This window comes from Bidens hawaiensis, unplaced genomic scaffold, assembly GCF_021521415.1.
Source record: "Bidens hawaiensis isolate Kalapana, Puna unplaced genomic scaffold, B.hawaiensis_p1.1 tig00011152_1, whole genome shotgun sequence".
Classification (NCBI taxonomy): Eukaryota; Viridiplantae; Streptophyta; class Magnoliopsida; order Asterales; family Asteraceae; genus Bidens; species Bidens hawaiensis.
In genome coordinates, this window is record NW_027491864.1 from 463,994 (window position 1) to 485,708 (window position 21,715).

General features: G+C 34.8%; 1 pseudogene; it reads left to right on the plus strand.

The window, feature by feature from the left end:
- Positions 1–515: 515 nt before the first annotated feature.
- On the plus strand, positions 516–985 carry LOC143537244 (calcium-binding protein PBP1 pseudogene; annotated as a pseudogene).
- The last annotated feature ends 20,730 nt before the right edge of the window (positions 986–21,715 follow it).

Here is a 21,715-nt window from a genome sequence, read left to right on the forward strand (position 1 = left end):
TACACTTAAGATTTGTATAGTTAAGTATACGTATATTTCTTAAATAATAATATAAATATATTTTAAAAAAATTGATTGATAAACTTTATTTGCTTAACCCTTACTTTAATGGGTGGTAAGATGATTTAAGTGTGAGTTTGATGATTAAAGATCCAATCCTCATATTATACGATGATGATAATAATAATAATAATAATAATAATAATAATAATAATAATAATAATATTTAGCTGTTGAAACAAAAACTATACACATCTTAATAAAGTTCTTATACAATTTTATATAGTATAGGATCCAGGATGGGACCATCATTGTAACCTTCCTCAGGAATCTTATCACCATACGACACGTTTACATTTAATAAAAGGAAAACAAGACCTTCGTCGAAAGTTGAATACGCGAACTTAACCCAGCTGTGTTCCGATGGCATTTTTCTTCTTCCGGGAACCTCTATACACCCACCAACATGTTATATAACTATCCATCCCTATATCTTCTCATTAATATCAAATCAATCCAACAATCTCTTAACCGACTTCTAGTTCGACTCTTGATCAATGGCAACCAACAACAACGAGCCTCAGTTTCATGACTTCTTACCTCTAATGGCGGACAAACTTGGAGGTGATTGTTTGATTGATGAAATGTGTAACGGGTTTGACTTGTTGATGGACCGCGATAAAGGTGTTATCACTTTCGATAGTTTGAAGAAGAATTCTTCGCTTTTAGGTCTTCAAGATTTGTCAGATGATGATCTTTTGAGCATGTTGAGAGAAGGCGATTTCGACGGAGATGGTGCACCTAGTCAGATGGAGTTTTGTGTTCTCATGTTTAGATTAAGTCCTGAGTTGATGGAGCAATCTGAGTTTTTATTAGAACAAGCATTGGAACAAGAGTTTGATAATTTCCAATATTGATTGTATAATTCTGCCTTATTTGTAAAATTATTGATATTGAGTGGAAACTATACATAAATCTGATATTTTTAGTTGTACTTTATTTTGAATGTTGTATATACATGTAGAATGCCTTTAGTGATTTTAATGTGAATATGCGTACTTTTGTTGTGTCAGAAACCGGCACTTTTGTTAAAAACTTTGATATGAAACCAAATGATTCGGAAACAAGTCGCTATAAGTCAAAACATCAACAAGAAAAAACAACTCCCCTAATTAGAACAAGAACAAGGCCATCAACATGGTGGTCAAAGACGATTTGAGAGATTAATACTATTTGTTTTGATAAATATGCTCTTCAGTCACTTAAACTCGCTTCGATAAATTATTTAATTAATATTTCGGTTTAAATCTCAAATATGACGGTTCTCATCAAAACCTTTAAAAGTTTTCACAAACCGCGTTATTTAGTGTTTTTTGTACTAGTATTCTGAATTCAATTTAGATAAAATATAATTTGAATTTAGTTTAATAAGTAATATACTGAATTACGGGTTTCATATATATTATTAACTTGTGTATCTTGTTTGTATAGATAACTAATTTTCAAAAAAATAAAAAAAAACAGGATCTCCTCTACACAAACAAATTGTTGATAAAATACCAAAATATCATTTTCTTTTAACCATATTTTCTTAAGAAAGAAGAAAATGGATGAATAATGTTGAAATATGTCTAAGTTTGATTCGTAAAACAAAAATATTACATAATATTGTATGTTTTAGTTCTAACTCTTTGCTCGTGCATTGTTAACAAAGGTTGGTTAAATGAAGAATGAGTTTGGAGCTGGTCTAGTAGCAGATGGGCTTGATGGCTTATGGGCTTGAAGCTGGGCTTAGCGAGTTTTATGTGGTTGACCCGTTTTTTTATTCTAAAAGTGAGAATGCGTGGGGTTGTTTCTTTAGTAGTCTGTCTCGTTCTCTTTATCACACTTATTACAACTTTGTCTCTATCGATTTAGGGTTTCACAGTTCTATGATTATTAGTTATTTTTATGTATTTTCTGATTTATCAGATTCTCACGGTGTTGATAATCTTTGTATGTTTTCTTGTATTCGTTGATCTGTTTCAATCTACATTTCGGTATTAATAAGTGATTTGGAATAATGAAGAATGGCTATATTTCTGACAAATAATAATTCAAAATATCTCGCCTTCACTCTTTCATTGAAAAATGAAGAGCTGGGTTTATCACGGGCATCTATATATGAATCTGGGCCTGACCTAGTCTTAAGTCTTCTCAACTTCAACAGGTACTAGCCCAGCTACAAGCCCATCAACAAGTCCATTGCCATTTTGTCCATTTATTGTTTATAACTCATATGCAAAAACAAACAACTATATTAGCAACTAACCAACTAAGAAATATTGATTGAATTACAATACAAGTAACCCATTATTAGAGAGATAAGCATATAACATTTTTTTTTATTGAGTTAAAACATATATGTATTTCAACATGTTGAAATGAGGCCATCGGGTAACAATTGGATGTCTAGAAGGTCATTGAACCAGATCAAGCAGCCCCTAGCTTCCTCTAAGACTAGAGCCTGGATTTGCATAAACCATACAAGTAAAATTCTTTAAGCATTTTGTATGACATTCTTCCATATTCATGCTCATGTTAAATCACGTATTCTCCGTGCGTATTCGGCAATTTTACATTAGAGTACTTGGTAAACTCTTCTGATCCATTTTTGCATTCCAATGGTGTCCGACTAACACAACCACCTCACCAATCACCTTTGTCCCAACCCTTTCGGCTTTTGGGCATTAACCTTATCTAAACAAGTATAAGACTGGCAGGTCATGTTAACGTTGCACATTCCATATATAAGACACGTGGTGAGTGTACATCCGATCAAAAGTTACATTTGTTCACAATGGCAAATGCATCAAGTATTTGCAGCCATTAACTTGAGGAAGTTTTAACCTACACACTAACATTTATAGAGATATTAGGATCTGTAGGATCAAAGAGAACGTAGTATCTTTAATATATGTAATCCAGTGACTCTTGATGGTTTCCTATAGGTGGTAATCCGTGATAGGAAAAAAAAAAACGTTTTGGGTCGACAGACTGACACGACCTGTTTTCATAAGTACGTTAACCCGACCATAACTTGTTTAAAAAGGGTTAGCCCAAATACGACCAATAAAGAAGGGGGTTGACCTATACACATGTTTAAAAGTATATGAAGTTGTAGATAATTTAGTTTCAGAGATGAAAAGAAAAAAAAACTCAGGTTATATATTTTAATTTATAATTTCTCTTTTATACCTTTTTCTATCTAGTACTCTCACTTGTAACAAATTTATATTATTAGTTCTGACCGGCGATTGGCATTATAGTATGGGGATAATGGATAAGACTTCAGATTTTTATGATCTCGTGTCTGAAATCTGATTCACAGGGTCGGCTCTAAGGGCGGGCGAGGTGGGTGCCCGGCCGGGTACCTTTTTTTGGGGGCAAAAAATGTTTTAAAAATTTGTGATATTATATATATATATATATATATATATATATATAAAATACTCAAACGCATATAATCTCATAATTTTTCTAATACTCTCAAACACTTTTTAGACCCACTTTTTTTAAAGAGAAAAATATTGTTTGAGTCCCTGTGTTTCAAGACGACATAATGTTGAGCCCTTGAAAAATATTTGAACTGCTTGAATCCTTGGGGTTTAAAATATGAACACATTGTGTCCCTCCATTAATTGGGTATTAGTTTTCCTGTCCAAAAAGGTTTGAAATCACTACTATGCCCATGATTCATTATAAGTGGTCAATAAACAAAATTGGAGCCCTGATTTAGGGTCTCTTCTTCCTCAATTATCCGGTGACCATTGCTAAGTTTTGCAACATCATACAAAGAAGGGACTAGGGTTTAATCTCCAAACTCGTTGGTCATCTTGATGCCGACCATTAAAAGCACCAGGTCAAACACTACGAACGAGTTTATTCGTTCATGTTTCATCTGATTTTTGTCTTCTTTCAGGATTCTCAATGCTTCAAACGTCATCAAAATCTATTGGGTTCGCCGGAGAGCTCTCTGGAAAAGCGAGGTTTATAGAAACCCTTTCAGTTACCGGAATCAACATTTAAACCACTTAACCACCAACTATTTTGTCTAGTCTCTACGTCTAGCACTGGTACTTTCTCCGTAAGCCATCGTAATTGACATGGCGCGGTGAAACCCTAGCTCGTGCGCCACCGTCGTTGTTCACATGTGGCTTTATCGTCATAGTCACATATCGTTGTGGCTACTACTGTTAAGGTGCCATCGGAAAGGTTCTCCGGAGAACACCCACACCATTCCAGCAACCATAATTAATAGGTATAACATAGTGTAGGTCCCATGACACCGGATCAGACAAACTAACAGATTGTATTCTTGATAAGTGATACAGACGGGTGTGGTATAAACAAATGACTGAACAAATAATATTGAACGACTCCGTAATTGGTAATAATAAAATATTCATAACATTAATCAAACCGATCTCACCCAAGGTGAGCACCTCTTGGGTAGTTGTTTACACACTAGAACACACACACTAAAATGAAATACAAAGTCTTATTCATAGCAAAAACTATAATATTCTAGAAGCTCCTCTCCGTTGAAGCTAAATGTGTGCATCGAAGCTCTCATCTCGTATCCAGATTTCTCGCCCACTTTAATTATTAGATTGACAATAATATTTAACGGGTTTTGTTCTTTTGATATCTTAAGTCACATTTTTACACAGAGTGTGGAGTAGAGATATTGAAATCAGGGTGTGGATTGATTGATTTGAGGACGAAGATGATGAATGGTGAGGGTCCGGGTTTTGATTATATTGATTTGGGAAAGTGAACGATGGTTGGGTTCAGATGGATGGTTGATGTGTGCAGACCGCCTCAATAAGCCTTTTATTCTAATAAACAATGCTTTGATTATTCTCTTTGTTTATTCTAGTTTCGACCTAAATATGTAAACCAAAATTTGTTAATAAGGAATAAGAGATAAAGTTACAAAAAACAGTTAAATAACAAACATGTTTCATATGAATCCGAGTAATAATTGTTTAAACTGTTGCTATGTCACTAGATATTATTAATATTCATAAGACGAGACAACCCGAACATGACACCAGACCCGGCTTGGATGAGGAGGCATGATAGGAGGTCGACCGACCTCGGTTCGATTATCCTAATAGGCCCGAAATTTTTAAAAATTCTTATATATATATATGTAAAAACTATATTTAAACTTTAACACCACTAGCCCATTTAAAATTCAAACTTATAACTAAATTATCAACTTTATAGTCCAAATCATAAATAACAACACTAAATTAGATTTATTTTGCTACAATATTTATGTTTAGTTTATTATAATTACAATTATCATCGTATCATTCACTTTTTATATATTTGTTGTTGAATTTATATTTTTCTTAATACCCGCCTTAAGCCCGACATTATTTTTGTCATTCTCGTAAACGGCCTTGCACAACACAACATACTACAAGTATATTGGTCGGGTTGGATTTGAAAATTTCAACCCTCCAACCCAAAACTTTGCAACATGCTAGCCTACCGCGCGCCTACCAACCAGACATGATTTATTCCCATTATTTTTTTCTGTTTTTAGTTCCTTCCGGCTCCAGTTGCGTTATGCACCCTCCATCTTTGGCAACGGGTCATGTTTTTAGGTTGAGTTTTACATAAAATTAGTGAGATATATTATAGATATTTCTATTAAATATATGCATGTGCCTATGTATATAATATTTAAACCGACGGTAATTCAAACTGATGATAATCTATTAGTGGCCAATTGAAAACTAGTTAACATATTAATGGCCAAATACCATAAAAAACTAACATATTTTTTTATTTATTCCTACAAAAGTCTTTCAATTTTTTTTGAAGCATTATAGACACTCTACATTTTAAATTTAAACAAAATTACAAAACTTTTATTTTCGAACATGGAACAAGGTTAGGATATCATGTCCTACCTTTCAAACGGCGGTTGGACGGAAACTCAATAGACGGTTGAAAAGTATTGGGAATATGGTTTGACATCTTAACCTATATATAAGAGTTTGACGAATTCTCAAACAGCCGTTTGTCAAATACCTTGAGATTTGATTGAGGATTGCGTGTATATAGCTGACCCTAATACCCGTTTATGGCAAATTATAATACACCGCTGCTTAATAAGAACTAATGTACGTTATCTCCTGCGCACTCGACAAATCATATTTTCATTTTTTCATTAATTGGTCGGTTTAGCTTTTAATTTATTATACATTCTATAAAGTATATTACAATATGTATTAAGTTAATTTGTATTAATATTTGTTTGGCTTATGGTTCTTACATAGTGATCAAGATACTGAACTGACTTCCAAGGTTTGCGAGAGTTCTAGAATGATCTGGGAGTTGCAGGTTTCTTGCAACTAGTTAAACAAGATTTTTCTAAATAGATGATACATAAATCTAAGGACTATACATCCTTTGAATTACTTAATAATTTGAGTCATGAAAAGTTGTCACTGAAGTAATTAATTATGATATTTTTCATCCTTAATTCTTAGATTCATGCATATGGAGAGACATTTTAACATAATACAGGTCCACCATCTGAAAGGTTGTCCACCACTCTTAATGGCCATAGAAAGGCTAGCTGTGAATGCTTTACACTGGTCATAACTGATCCTCATATATGGTGCTTCAATTCTTTGGCACTTTGTTTTTTATACACTCTTAAGAAAATAAAATAAATTTACGAGATTTGTTCAGCATTTTCTTCAATATCCTAGTTGAGCCAAAAAGTGTAATGTCGCGCGATTAACCTCTGTTTAGTTAAAATTTTATTAGGGCATATAATATTTAATCAAGTTAATCTTTAGTTCGGTAATCAGCCATTGTTTAGATGCCTCAAAGGAGAAATAACTTCAACTAACTGTGAACGTAACGGTATGACATCACTCTTATTTTATGCAGTAACAATTCGACTCATTCACGAATAAGTCAATTTGTGTTCGGTTCAATACGTCAAATTATAAATTTTAGATATAGTTGATTAAAGTGATTTTATATCGTGTACAATTATATTTTAAAAAGAAAGTATTCTTTTATTAGTTTATATAATAATATGATATTTGTAATTATGTTTAACGTATTAGCTATTTGTCAACAATGGACAAAAATAAGCATGCATAACCAGAAACCATTTTTTCTGTGTGTAGATTAATATATGAAGGCCAACCCCAAATATAATTATTGAAGGGCGGTGTTATTTTTATAAATCATGCTTCCAAAGGTCAACATAGAATTATTTGACAGCCTACTCTTATCTTATAAATTATAATGCCAAAAACGCTGCTAAATTTGTGGAGACAAGATTACTTCAGTTCAACTTTAAGATGTACCATCAAACTCATCCAAGATATGTCTGGTTAATTATTTGAGGTTTCGTACTCTGGTATTCCCTCGGCGACACAAGGACTTGACAAAAGGGTAGGATTGTGAATCCTTCGGCTGATGATTGTTGGCATAACATGCATACTAATACATTTATGAGACTGTAACAAAAGTAGGCCAAATTGATGATGTATCATAATGAATAAAACACACATACACAATTATTCTGATTGCATTCAACTTGGTTCTTAATTGATTTTCCAATTTCATTATGGATAAATGGAGGGGGAGACATGACACATTACTCCCCTACCATAACCTCCTTTTTTTAGTTACCATTTGTTTGTAGGACCATCTTTGGAGACTTTGATATTTGGAGAACAATAGCCACCATGGGACACAATGTAGAAAATTATAGAACATAACATGTGGCCCCAGATGTCTATTGAAACTGTTCTTATTGGGAAAAATAGTATACTGCAAAGACCATAGCATTGGCACCCAATATTTGCCTATGTTTTCTTATCATTATCTTTATAAACTATGGCATGAATTTGTCCCCCACATTGCTTGTCTACACTACCCAAAATAAATAATGCTTGGAAGTTGGAAGCCAGGGGTTATCAACCAACATTTGTGGTTAACAAATTTTTAGAGGTTCACTAGTCAACTAATATTATTTTATGAGATAACTACCATAGACCCCGGATGTCACTTGAACATCCAAAGAAAAAAACTTGAATTTAACTTAAACATGAGGAAAAAAATAGCTAGCGTGTCAAACAACCATCCAAATAGAGATTGGATGGCCGTTTTGACAAAAAAATATTCAAAGTTTGACCATCAACAATTAGAACGGACGACCAGATATTGGTCAAATGGGCATTCTAAACAATAATTTTCAAGGTTTGACTTTTTTGGTTTAACTGAAACAACCTTTTGATGGTGTCAAATCAGAAGAGGGTGATGTAGCTATAGTGTGACTCATTAAAAAAAAAGTTACTCAAAATAACTAGTTACTTAGAACTCATTCTTTCATGCTAGCTCTTTTTGACATATTTCGGCATCAACTATCCCAATTATTAACAAGAACAAGAATACATTAGCATTATATAAATTTATATAAAAATAATTCATAAGGTGGAATATACTTTATATATATATAAACTATATGTAGTCGTTTCGCGCACACTCCAATTGAAAGGGTTTGCAATGACCATTTGGGTAGACACAGGTCCTACACACTCATCTCTACTCTCATGCCTGTCAAGCCATTCACGCCTTAGCCTTTAGCGCCCTTTGGCGTGGTGTTTGGCGTCTCTTTGAGATGACTTGGCAAGGGGGAAAAAGAAATCATGATAACAATAACATAAACATATAAATGGTTAAACGCTTTCTAACAAAATCCTATGTATATATGTATACACACATGCATACATAAATAATAATAATAAACTTTAATTTGATAAGCTAACAGAGTAACAGTCGTATTTTTTAAAGGAAAATGTAGTTCTAACATAAATTAATTATTGCACTCATCTTGCAAGAATTATTACTATAACATATAATATACAATGTTACAAAAGCCATTTAAAGAGGCTTAACACCGTTTTTTTTTCTTTTTAAAATATAACAAGATAAAAATATGTTCGGGTCAACTTGAGTAATAATAACACTTTTCTTTAAAACCTAATAGAAAACAACTAATAAATTAACTAATATATGAGAGCCCACCACCAACACCATATGAGATGAATGATGTTCGTTAAAAGAATAGACAGTGATAAGAGTAGTAAGTGGTTAACCGGATGTTTGCTCCGGTAAGGGTCCTACAGGCCGGCTTTACCGGTGACATGAAAAGATGGGCTAAAAGGTTCACCTCATGTGGGGACACTCTCTTAATCACACTCCCCCTCTAGTTTGTTGTTAATTAGGGGACACTAAACATCATTAGTAGTTATGGATTGCTTTACACAAGACACAATCTAATCTAGTCTAAATATCTAATTGCACTTTCTTTTGCTTTTGGAATCACAAAGTCAATCCATTTCTTTTTTTCCATCTTCATTATATGAACCATCTTGTCATGTTTTTCAACTTTGGATTAATTTTTTATACACTCGTCTTTTATACACTCATCTTTTGTGGTCCATAATCCATTTCTTTTGGATCTTGATTAACTCACTTATTTATTCTTTCTATTACATGTGTGTCATAAATTGTCCGACTTAAATTGAAGTTTCTAGATGTATTGACACAAAGATGTGAAACCTTGTTTTATTTCAGAGATAGTTACGACATTTATGCAATTACCTTCAGTACTAGAAGCTATACTTTGTTACAGACACAACTATCGAAGTTTCAAAGTCGCTACCAAGCTTCAGTTAAATACAAATATTTCAAACTCACTACTGAGCTTTACGTTATCATCAAATCGCAATAACTTCCAAATCATTTCCAAACAAGTTTTTATCATTCATGTCGATTAGTGGGACCATAGCTTAGGGTGTTGCCCCTAAGACAATATCAACACCTTGACATTACCAAGATGCCCAGGACACACAAAGGAGCGGTGCATGTTGGAACCCCTCATAATATTGAAGTCATAGAGGTTCCTCGGTTCCGAATTCACAATAGCCTTGGACAAGTGCTTTCTCCACATCTCCTAACTTACACCAATGTATATTGTGAACTACAAGTTGGTCTATAAGTATATCACGATCATTCAAATAGCTTAATGACACTAAAATCACCATTCATCCCATATTTAAGTGTCATTCTTGATTCACAGGGCTATTTGATAGCCTCTTAATAGCCATTAAGAGGCTTTATCTTAACGGTTCATAACCTCTTAATATTTAAGAGGTAGCCTTAATTCTAAATGGTTAAGAGACTACCTCTTAATGGTTACATCTTACACATTCAATCTTAAGACTACATCTTAACCATTAAGAGGTTATGAATCATTAAGAGGTAGTCTCTCAATAACCAATAAGAGGCTACCAAATAACTTATAATGACAGAAAACAAACTCGCACATAAATAAAGTAAATGGTGTATCAATTGAATATCGATTCATCATAAAATATAACACACTTCAGTTATTGGAATATTGGGGTGTCAAAGATTGATTTCCTCTTTTACATTTTTTGAATGCATGAAGATAATATTCACATAACATCTCATATAAATTTTTTCTAACTCTCTTTTACTAGCCCTGTGTACATATCTTTCAATGATCACAAATAAAGCCAAGTTCAATATTTATTTGAATTCCCTAAATTTTGACGCGCACGGGTAGTTATTTTTTTCTTGCACATGCCTATCAATTTCTCACTTTTGTTAAGACGCCATAGCTTCAACCTAACCTCACTATTGTTTGAACACATACCTTGTGATGATAAATACATGTGTTCCAATCTTCACATGTTAGGCTTTCATATTAAATTCAGCATCTAATGTTGTCTTAGATGAAAATTGTTAGTCTTAACATGAGAGATTTAACTGGCTTTTAATCTCATTCCCATAGTTAACGTGTGCTTCCTAACGCTTTGGTTATATAAATGGTTAGATTATATTGAGTTCTTACAAAATGCACTAACAAGTAACAACACACCATGCATGCTTAGCTAACAAATCATGATATGTCTAACACCTAAGTGTCTAGGCTTTCCATGGCCACTTGGCTATAAGCCTTAGCCAATATAGTTTCACTATCATACCTTATAGAAATTGGTGATATCAGTTATGGCCACAAAGGAATCTTATATACTAACATCCTTGGCTACTTAGCTTCTTTACCAGCTATCACTAGTGTCAAAAACTAAATCTGTAATGAAATTCGTTATTTACGTCTGCTTCTTAGAATCCCATGAAACGACACCACCTCCAAGAGGGTGACAAGCACCCAACGGCTCTAGACTATTCTAGTTAAATGGATACTCTTTAACGGGGTATCCATTGGTAACTATTTGTGATGTCCCGAATAGCATACATGTAAGGTTAACCGGTATCCCTTGATAACGATTATAGTAACTTATGAAGTCCCAAATAGCGTATGTGTACGGTTAATGGTTAATTGGTATCCATTTTGGTTTAGTGCTTATCGTGGCATAAGCCAAGCACCCAACTGTTCCAGAGTATTATAGTTTAGATACAATTATAACTTCCGTCTTCGCCTTCATTAATTAACAACTTCATTTTAGGATCAATATTAGGAATGCCAGCTAACCGGAAATAGTTTTATATTTTTTTTAAACTTCTACATATTCTCAATGTAATAACTAATAAGATGTTGTTATTGCTATATCATTGTTCACGTGCCTAATATGATACCTAGAATCACCTTCGTTTATGCTAAATCCTTTATAAAGAAGTTAGATGACAACAACTCATGAGTTTATAAACTTGATATTGGTTAATGACAAAGATCATATGTCATCCGCATACAAGCAAAATATTACTCCTTTACTAGAGCCATCAAATTTGCAATAAACGCATTTGTCTAATTTGCAATAAACGCATTTGTCTGTCGTTTAATAGAAAACCATTAGATAACTTATGTCATCAAACTTTTTATGACAGTTTTTAAGTACTCGTTTCAAACCATGCAATGACTTTATGAGTTTATACACCTTATACGTTACCTGGCATAACATATTCTTCTGGTTGATATAGATATAGGGAATAATTGATGCGAGAAATGATATTATAGCAAGAAGTGTGAGAAGTCGATCTCTCAACCATTGATTATCTTCTAGTTGTTCAAAACATCAATTCCCCTAATTATACCTAAAATATTCTCCACATTAATTCTTGTAGAAAGTTGCAAATTTTAGAAAAGACAAATTAGTTACTACATAAAACATCATCAAAAATAGTTGTTTTTTACATGAAAATTATAAATTTTAACAAGCACTATTCACTTGTTTTTTTCTTCCCAATTTTTCTTTTCCGTTTCAAAGTTTTTGCACGCATAGTTTACATGTGTAGTTATGCCTACTTTAAAGGGAGTGATTTAATCCAATTTATTTTGTGCTACACCCACATATTTTTCCTTTAAAAATATTAAGTTTCTAAGGTGAAACATGGAAGTGTAGCAAACATACGAGATGTCATATGTATCCTTGAATTCTTCAATTTTTTTCTTTTAATGCTTAATTTTTCTTTTAATTGTTAAGATATACTTTTTAATAATAAGAGACTGCTGAAATATATTGCAAAACAATGGCTAGCAGGAGGCTATACGGGTAGAAAGCAAAAACAAATAACAAACTCAGAACCTAGAATACATAAGTATGGAAGAGATTTGATTATCTACGTTTAATTCAAGGGTTTCTCGGCTTCTCGCTATTTCCACATGAACTATAGCCGAATGTATATAACAAAGAAAGAAGTAACATTTACTCTCATTTAGACGCGATAACTGCAGCAATCTCCTACGTGAAGTTTAATCTTGAATATTAATAAAGTTAAGGGTTTATTATGTTATTTTTATTTTACTTAATTGAATTGTAGTAGGTTTAAAAAATATATGTCTTGAAGAGCAAGTTTAGTAGGTCTATAAATGGGGTCTAGATTATTAATTTTATTAGATAGAGTCAAGAAAAGTCTCTTCTCCTTTTATGTTCGTGAAATTATGTTCCTTTGTTAAGTTCATTTGGTTATATGAAAAGAGTCGAGGTTGTCACCCAATATCTCGTGTTTGTTTGTTTGATAACGTTCATTTGATATGATTGTTTGATCTGTTTGGGCCAACAATTGGTATCAGAGCATTGGCTCGTTGAACACACGGTTGGTTCGAATTATGATGCCATATTTTTTTCTTCTTCATCGATTTGTAAGTCTTTCTTGGTAGTTGTTTTGGCTCGTTTTTTATCAATTAACAGGAACCAAAAGCACTTTATTGCTTTTTTTTTATTTAAAGCCACTTCTTGGTCAAAATCAATCAACAAAAAGATCGATCATCGAGTCACGACAAATGATAAAGAAGTAGGGAGCTTGGGAACAATGAAAGAATCGATAGGTAGTTTTTTTTTTGCAAGCATCGAAGTTAACTTCGACCAACTATACGTCATGATCGGTTATGGTGAAAATTATGTTGGGTGCGAATGGTTTGCATGATGCGATTGATAAGGAAAAATGGACAGGAATTGAAGAAAGAAAAAAGTTTATGGCTTTAGGTGTTATCTTTCAAACCTTATATGAAGACGTGATACTTCAGATGGCCAAGTATTCAGAATTGAAAGATGTTTGGGAAGCGTTAAGAGTTCGTTATCTTGGTGCAGAAAGAACTCAAAAAGCTCGTGTTCAAATGCTAAGAACCAAATTAGAGGGATTGAAGATGGGATAGACAGAAAGTATTGATGACTATGCAGCGAAGTTGGGTGGAGTGCAGTCAAAGTACAAGAGCTTAGGAGCGGTACTTGAAGAAGAGGTTTTGGTAAGAAAATTCTTGGACTCTATGCCGGATAAATATTTACCTGTTGTTTCTTCTATAAAGCTACTCGCAGACATCGAAACAATGGCGTTTGAAGATGTGGTTGGACGTTTGAAGGCATATGAAGAAAGAAACAAGTTCAATAATGTGAATGGAAGTTCATCCCAAAATCAGCTCATGTTCACCCAAACCGAAAAGAAATTGAAAACTACCACGGACGTGGTAGAGGTCGTGGAAGATACAACGGACGAGGAAGAGGGAACCCAAGATGGAATAATAAACGTAAGAATGATGAACATGGTGAATAACGGAAAAAGAACCCTGAAGAATGGGAAGATAGATAGAAGTATATAATCTGCTACAACTGTGATAATATTGGGCACTACTCGAATGAATGTAAAGAACCAAACAAAGAGAATAATGAAGTGAATTTGACAAAGAAAGAAGATGATGTTGATCCTTCTTTGTTCATGATAATTTGTTCGATAAAGAAAGTAAGTTTGAATGAAGAAAGGGTAATCCTTGGTATGTTTGAAAATGATGAAAAGAATGAAGGAACATGGTACTTAGAAAATGGTGCAAGTCATCATATGTTTTGAAACAAAGAGTTTTTTACTACCTTGGATGAGTGGTTTTGGGTCAAGTGATGTTTGGTGATGGATCCGAGATCGAAATCAAAAGTAAAGGTAATGTGACTGTGGTAAGTAAGACCAGTGAAAAGAAAACATTTTGGGATGTTTTCTATATGCCTAAGTTAAAGACCAATCTTCTTAGCTTGGGAAAGTTGGATGAAGGAGAATGTAAGATTGAAATAGCCAATGGGATATTGAGGCTATATGATCAGAAAGAGATATTGTTGATGAAGGTTCAGAGAAATTTGAATGAGACATACACCATCAAGCTTCAGGTATGTTGTAATCCTAACAACTTTGAAGTTGAAAAGTAAGAAAGTTATGATGTGAAACCGATTATGAAAGTGAAGGAAATTCGGTTTGGAACAATTCTGAATGATTTGTTTGGAGTTCATGAAAGTATTGGTCAAGAACGAGATGATGAGAAGAAGCGAGCTGAGAAAAAAAATAACAGTATGGCTTCAAAGTTAAGTACGAAATGAACATATGTTAAGTTTGAAGAATCAGTGAAGCAAGTATGCTATAGCCAGTTGAAAAGGAGGAACAAATGCAAGTAGAAATACAAATTCAAGATTAAGGAGGTGAGTGAAGTTTAATCTTGAATATTAATAAAGTTAAGGGTTATTATGTTATATTTATTTTACTTAGGGGGTGTTTGGGATTCCTTATTTTACTTCCTTATAACTTTTCATTAAGTTAATAAGTTACAAACGTGTAACTTATGGAACTTTTCTCTCACAACATAAGCAATCTCAGACACCTCTTTAAAAAATTTATAAGTTATAAGTTAGTGAAAATAAGCAATCCCAAACACCCCTTTAATTGAATTGTAAATAGGTTTAGGAAATGTATGTATTGGGAAACAAGTTTTGTAGGTCTATAAATAGGGTGTAGATTATTAATTGTATTAGAGATAGTCAAGAGAAGTCTCCTCTCCTTGTATGTTCGTGAAGTTATGTTCGTTTGTTAATTTTGTTTGGTTATATGAAAAGAGTCGATGGTTGTCACCCAATATCTCGTGTTCGTTTGTTTGATAAAGTTCATTTGATATGATTGTTTGATCAGTCTAGGCCAACACTACGTGCATAGGAACGCTGAATCTAAACCAATAAAATCCCAACCACTCCATAGCAAGAGACCTCTCCAAATAGATTTACCGAGACCACCTCTAGATTACAAAAGAAACACGTATCCAGTTGATAGTCCTAGTGAGTTTCTATCTCAGTTAGCTTATATATGATAACACTAGATTATTCATAGGTCATCCATCGCCCACTAAATTTTTCTCAATCAGTCGATCATTTCATGTGATTCGCTTGTGTTTCTATCTCAGTTAGCTTATATATGATAACACTAGATTGTCCCTTTCTGCCTTGGATATTATTAGGGTCCAGTCCCTTTTCTGCCTCGAGATTATTAAAGGGCTCGGTCCCTTTTCTGCCTTGGATATTATTAGGGTCCAGTCCCTTTTCTACCTTTCTATCTCTTACATTCATTCATAACATACATACGTATCATTCATAGTTCATACATAACATTCATATTCGTAATCACAACTTGGCAGTACGTGCAATATCCGAAGATCGTTCACGTAGCGACAAGCAATCATTCATACATTATACATAGCATTCATTTTCATAACTATAACTTGACAGTATGTGCAATATCCAAAGATCGTTCATGTACCGACAAGCAATCATTCATACATTATACATAGTATTCATATTCATAACTATAACTTGACAGTACGTGCAATATCCGAAGACCGTTCACGTACCGACAAGCAATCATTCATACATTATACATAGCATTCATATTCATAACTATAACTTGACAGTACGTGCAATATCCGAAGATCTTTGACGTAACGACAAGCAATCATTCATACATTATACATAGCATTCATACGAATTGGATTATCAAACGAACTGGTTCATGTAACGAATTGAACCCTTTAACGAATTGGCTATTTAACGAACCAGTTCAGGTAGCGAATTGGACCATGTAACGAATTGGACCTTCCAATTCGTTACCTCCCTTAACGAATCAAGAGTAATTCGTCATCTTGTTCCCTTAACGAATTGAACACGAAATAAGTCTGGTTCGTTAGACTTTCTATAGCGAACCTCTTGGCGAATCACCACTAGTTCGTTAACTTCCCCCTAGCTAACTAGGGTTAGGTCAGAGAATGTCAAAAACATTCTCTGACATTCCCCTTACCTCGTACACACTTTCCGGCGCCGCCATTGCCGGAAAACCGTGCGGTGGCCAAAAAAACGTATTCCAGCACCGTTTTCACCGTTTTACATTCGTTATGAACCCATCATCAAGACTCAACCCTTTTCTAGCATAAAGCTTGAACCTTTATGGCTAAAACGTTCAAAACTAGATCTAAGATTTATTTAAACGAGTCGTTCATAACCATGAGTTCGTTAAGTCCATTTTAATCTTCAAGTTTGCAACTTTATGGTTTATCTAGACCCGATCTATCATCCTACCAATTTTCATGTAAATCCGTTCATGAAAAGTAAACCTTTTTAACAAAAACGTACATTTGAGGTTTTTGTTTGAAATTACTCGAGATGCTCAAAACCATATCAAACGAACTCCGATTTGATTCATTCAAGCGGCCATGGAACCGTCTCGTCCCGATCTACAAACACATCAGCTCAACTTCGCCGGAACCCGCCGCTACAGTCGCCGGAATAGTGTAACAGTGGCCGGAAATCTTCATTTTGAGCTGCTACGGTTTTGCTGATAAAAACCGTACTTCCCGACCTCTGATCTAAGATCTAATCGATGGATATCTTCATTTATATACCATGAACACTCAGTTAAAATTTGAGACCGATCCGACTGCTAGATCTTTAGGAATCTTTGTGTCTTTGAGGGTGGTTTTCTCATAAACGGGAATTGAGTTAAGTGTGTGTTTTGATGGTGTAGGCTATGGTGTGGAGATGTATGGAAATGGAAAGGATTAGGGTTTTAAGGGGTATTTATACTCCCTTAAGCCCATGGACCTTAAGCCCATCTTTCCTTTTTTGTCTATAATTAATTCCATCTAATTAGCCTACTTGTCTTTCCATCTTTATTATTTTATTTCTCTACTAACTTAAGTAAAGTTTTCCATCTTAAATAAATAATGTATTAATTATTTATTCTTAGAAATTTCAGGATGTTACAAGTCTACCCTCCTTATAAGAGGTTTCGTCCTCGAAACCTGCTTAGACCTTGTAAAAGGAATACTTTCTGTATTCACATTCTTTCTTGAACCGGCTTAGCTTCCTAACTTACCGGTTTATCCTTGTCCCACATTCATCGAGTGATGTTAATTAGTTTTAGCTTTCTAAGTAGCTTTTTCATGAAGTCCTTGATGATATGTTTCCTTATTCAGAATTTTTTAGTGCATATCACTCCCACAAGTATGGTCTCCTTACTTGTCCTGTAAATTAGCACTGAATGACCATTCCGTCCAATTACAACCTGTAGCAAATATACTGCTTTGCAATACGTTCAAAACATATTAATTCCAAAAAGGAAACCTCTTCAGTTTCTCCTTGGTGGTTACTTTAAAAAAAAATCCCTTTGTCTGTTCCTTGAGAGAGAACACTTCTTGCAATTTTTGAGCGCATCCATTGCATAACTTGTTGGAGAACTCCTTAAGTTACCACTTAAACCTTCTTTCATTCTCAGCTCTGTATCAACACGTAGGGTTCATGAGTTATAGTTGTCTAAGGTAGCTTGATCATGAAGTCCATGATGATACATCTTCCTTTTCTTAACTAATCAAGTCTCACGTTGTCCTATGAATCCGTTGTTGTTTGCCGTTGCATATCAGGCTGGCTGATCTATCGCAACCAATTACCTTAACCGACTTCCTTTCCGGTATGTCTTGACCTTCTTTTATAATACCATTATATCCTTTCCGTTCCAGAGGACTTCCCTTCCATGATCACATGATTATCAATTACTCACTAATCGTTTGTGTCAACACTCAATAAATCTAAACCATATCTTACGCTTTCCTTGCCTGTCTTTCCACCTTTTGTCTTTGGTTTCTAGCATTCTCTTGCAGTGTGACTTTCGGCTCCACATTCATAACACTTGTGGTTGTTCTTATACGTGTTTGCAAAGTATCATGTCTATCCACAACTGTCACATACCATGGACTCAACTTCATTTGAGTTCTACTAAAGCGTTTCACTTCTATTAGTATATGCCTTCATTATAACCGACATCTAGACTTATGACCTTCATCTAGGATTTGGCCTCAAAGATATCCATGACGTGGAATCCTCAGGTGACCAAATCTGATCTTCACATCATAAGTATTATCTTTCAACTCTCGGTGTAACTAGAGAATTCATTAATTTCTTTTTGTCTTTCTCTCATCCTTTCATAACTTTTAACTGTACCTTTTGTATCTCACTAATGCAATCCGGAGTACTAACTAATTCATACTACTTAAATGTCGTGATATCTTCTCCACATTCTGGCCGTCAGCAACCATATTAGCCTCACCAGGATAATACTTGATTCCACAATCATAATCCTTTATCAGCCTCCCTCATCTTCTTGCCTAGTATTATGTTCCTTCTGCTTCTTATGACATGTGTCAATGGTACACCTTGAAAACTTAGCATACAATTACTCTTTCTTCAACGTTTCCAACACTTTTCTCAAGTGTTTAGCATGGTCGGACTTATCCCTTGAATAATCAAAACTATCGTCTGTGAAGGCAACAACATATTTGTCTTAATATGGGATGACATGCCCTATTCATCATAACCATAAATGCTGCTTGAGTTTTCGTCTATTCAGATGGTATCACGAGAAACTCGTAGTATTCATATCGCATCTGAAATGTTGTCTTAGGGATGTCTGCCTCTTTCACTTTCAACTGATGATAGCCTGCTCTGAGGTCTATTTGCGAGGACCAACTCGCACATTGCATTTGATCAAACAAATTATCCATTTGTGGCAATATCTATTCTTCACAGTAAGCTTGTTCAACTCGTAGAAATCTATACACATTCTCATACTTCCATTTTTTTCTTTCATGAACATCGCCGGTACACCACGTAGGGAATACTCGGCACAGAACACCTTCGTCGAGGAGTTCTTGTAGTCGGGACATTAACTCTTTCATCTTGGACGGAACCAGGCGGTAAGGTGCTTTCACGACGGGCTGTGCTCTTGGTAATAACTCTATATAGAATCCTACCATTTGTTCCGGTGCTAACCCCGGAAGGTCCTACGGGAACACTTCTGGTTAGTCACACACTACAGGAACATCTTTCATTTCTTTCATGTCTGCCGTAGCTTTGACAACATACGCCAGGTAGGCACTGCACCCTAGCCTTAACAAACCTTCAGCTTTCATCATCGGAATGACGTTAAGCCTTGAACTTTCCTTAATACTATAAACCGTCACTGTACCGCCATCCAAGGACTTAAACCTCATCAACTTACTCTTACATGCTATATGAGCTTTAAACTCAAACGTCAATTCCATTCCCAGACGACATCGAACTCTCTTAAGGTCAATCATAAAGAGTAAAAAGGAACTCACGTCCCTCTAGTTCTACCTTACAATTCTTAACCATTCTCATACTATGACGAAAGTATCGCTAGTGGTCTCTTCCATAAGGTTTCAGGTACACAACTACATTATTCTTAGCGTCTTCTTTCATATTTGCTAAACTATGTAGCCTCATCCTTTCATGCATGCTCACTTAGGATATCTTGACAATCACTCGTCCTTCTCAATCATCTCCGCTTCCTCATCGTTCGCTTCGTTACCCCCGATCCCAACAAGCTCCTTTATGGAGTTAACTATTGCAGGCGTACTACATGTCTTGTCTCATTCTATTTGGTTTATCTCTGTTTCTTCCATGTTGCTTCCACTTGAATTCCCTAGTTTGGGCTACCTTTGATGCTTTAGCGAACATTGTTGGCATTGTATTTCAAAACAATTGAGCAACTCCCTTAGTGTTCATGACTACAAGCTCCAAGCGTGATCCTTTTTCATTACTTCCTAAAGTCGAAGTCCTATTGCTTTCGTATATCGCTTTGTCACCTCTTCTTCAATAGGTGTCTGGTTGGCACGTGTCTTACCATAACGTCCAGTACGACCTCTTCGCGCTCGTCCCTTTTGTACCAGTCATCTATCTTATCTCTAAGGAAACACAAACGTTATCACTCTAGGAATTATTTAGCACATGATTCGTAAGCTAAGTAGTAAATGATAGTTGTCACACCCCCATTCTAGGCCTAGGAGTGTGACTCATAGTTGGTATCGTATTTGTAAATAAATCAGAGTAGCGAGTTATAGCGGAAGTCTTTATAAAAACAAAAGGATCGATATTATAAAATATTTACAATACAAAAGACGAGACGAAAGTCTCATTTAGTTTACTTGTTTATAAGTTTACAAAACCACCACGTTTTAATATTTACATAAATGTTATCTGAGCCATCAGATACTTGAGCTTCTTCGTCTTGCAAGCTCTATTCCTGGTTACCTGCAAAATGTTAATAAAATACGTCAGCAACGAATGTTGGTGAATATGCTGACGCAAAAATATTTTCTTTACTTAATTACCCCTCGAGACCACGTAAGCCTTGGCCCATCTTGGCTTAGGAATAATCAAGTTAAACAATCATCATAAATTCGAGTCTCTGCCCTAGGTCACCTCAGCGAAACACCGCAGCGTTTATGACATAACTTAGGTACTATAAATATACACATGGCCATTACCCCACTCGGACGTAACTTAGGTCCGGCCCATTGTGGCTGGAGGTTGTGACCAAGCGTGGTGCGATGTGCCCAACGCGTTCAACATATGTAAGGATCCAGAAAAACGTATACCATAGCCTGAGGGCTGGCTTATACTCTTATTTACAATGATTTTAGAGACACGTAGCCTCATGTAAAGTTTACACATAACACGTTTGTTTGTTTAAAACAAGTTTGTAAAAGTGGGGCGTATTCACCTTTCAATGGGATCGGCTTCCAACACCGTCCGTTAGTTTCTCCTTCGCTATCTCGCACCTATAGTACGAGTATAACATTCATTAGTCGGATACATGATCCGGCTTAAGACCTTTAGTCTTATCATCTCGATGAAACTTTAGTTCATTATTTCTTTTACTTTAAAACCTTTAGTTTTAATAGTAATTTATAAACCTTTAGTTTATATTGAAAACCCGACGTTTCTTCTTTTTTAAGAAACGTTTTCCTTTTATTTATTTAAGTATATTC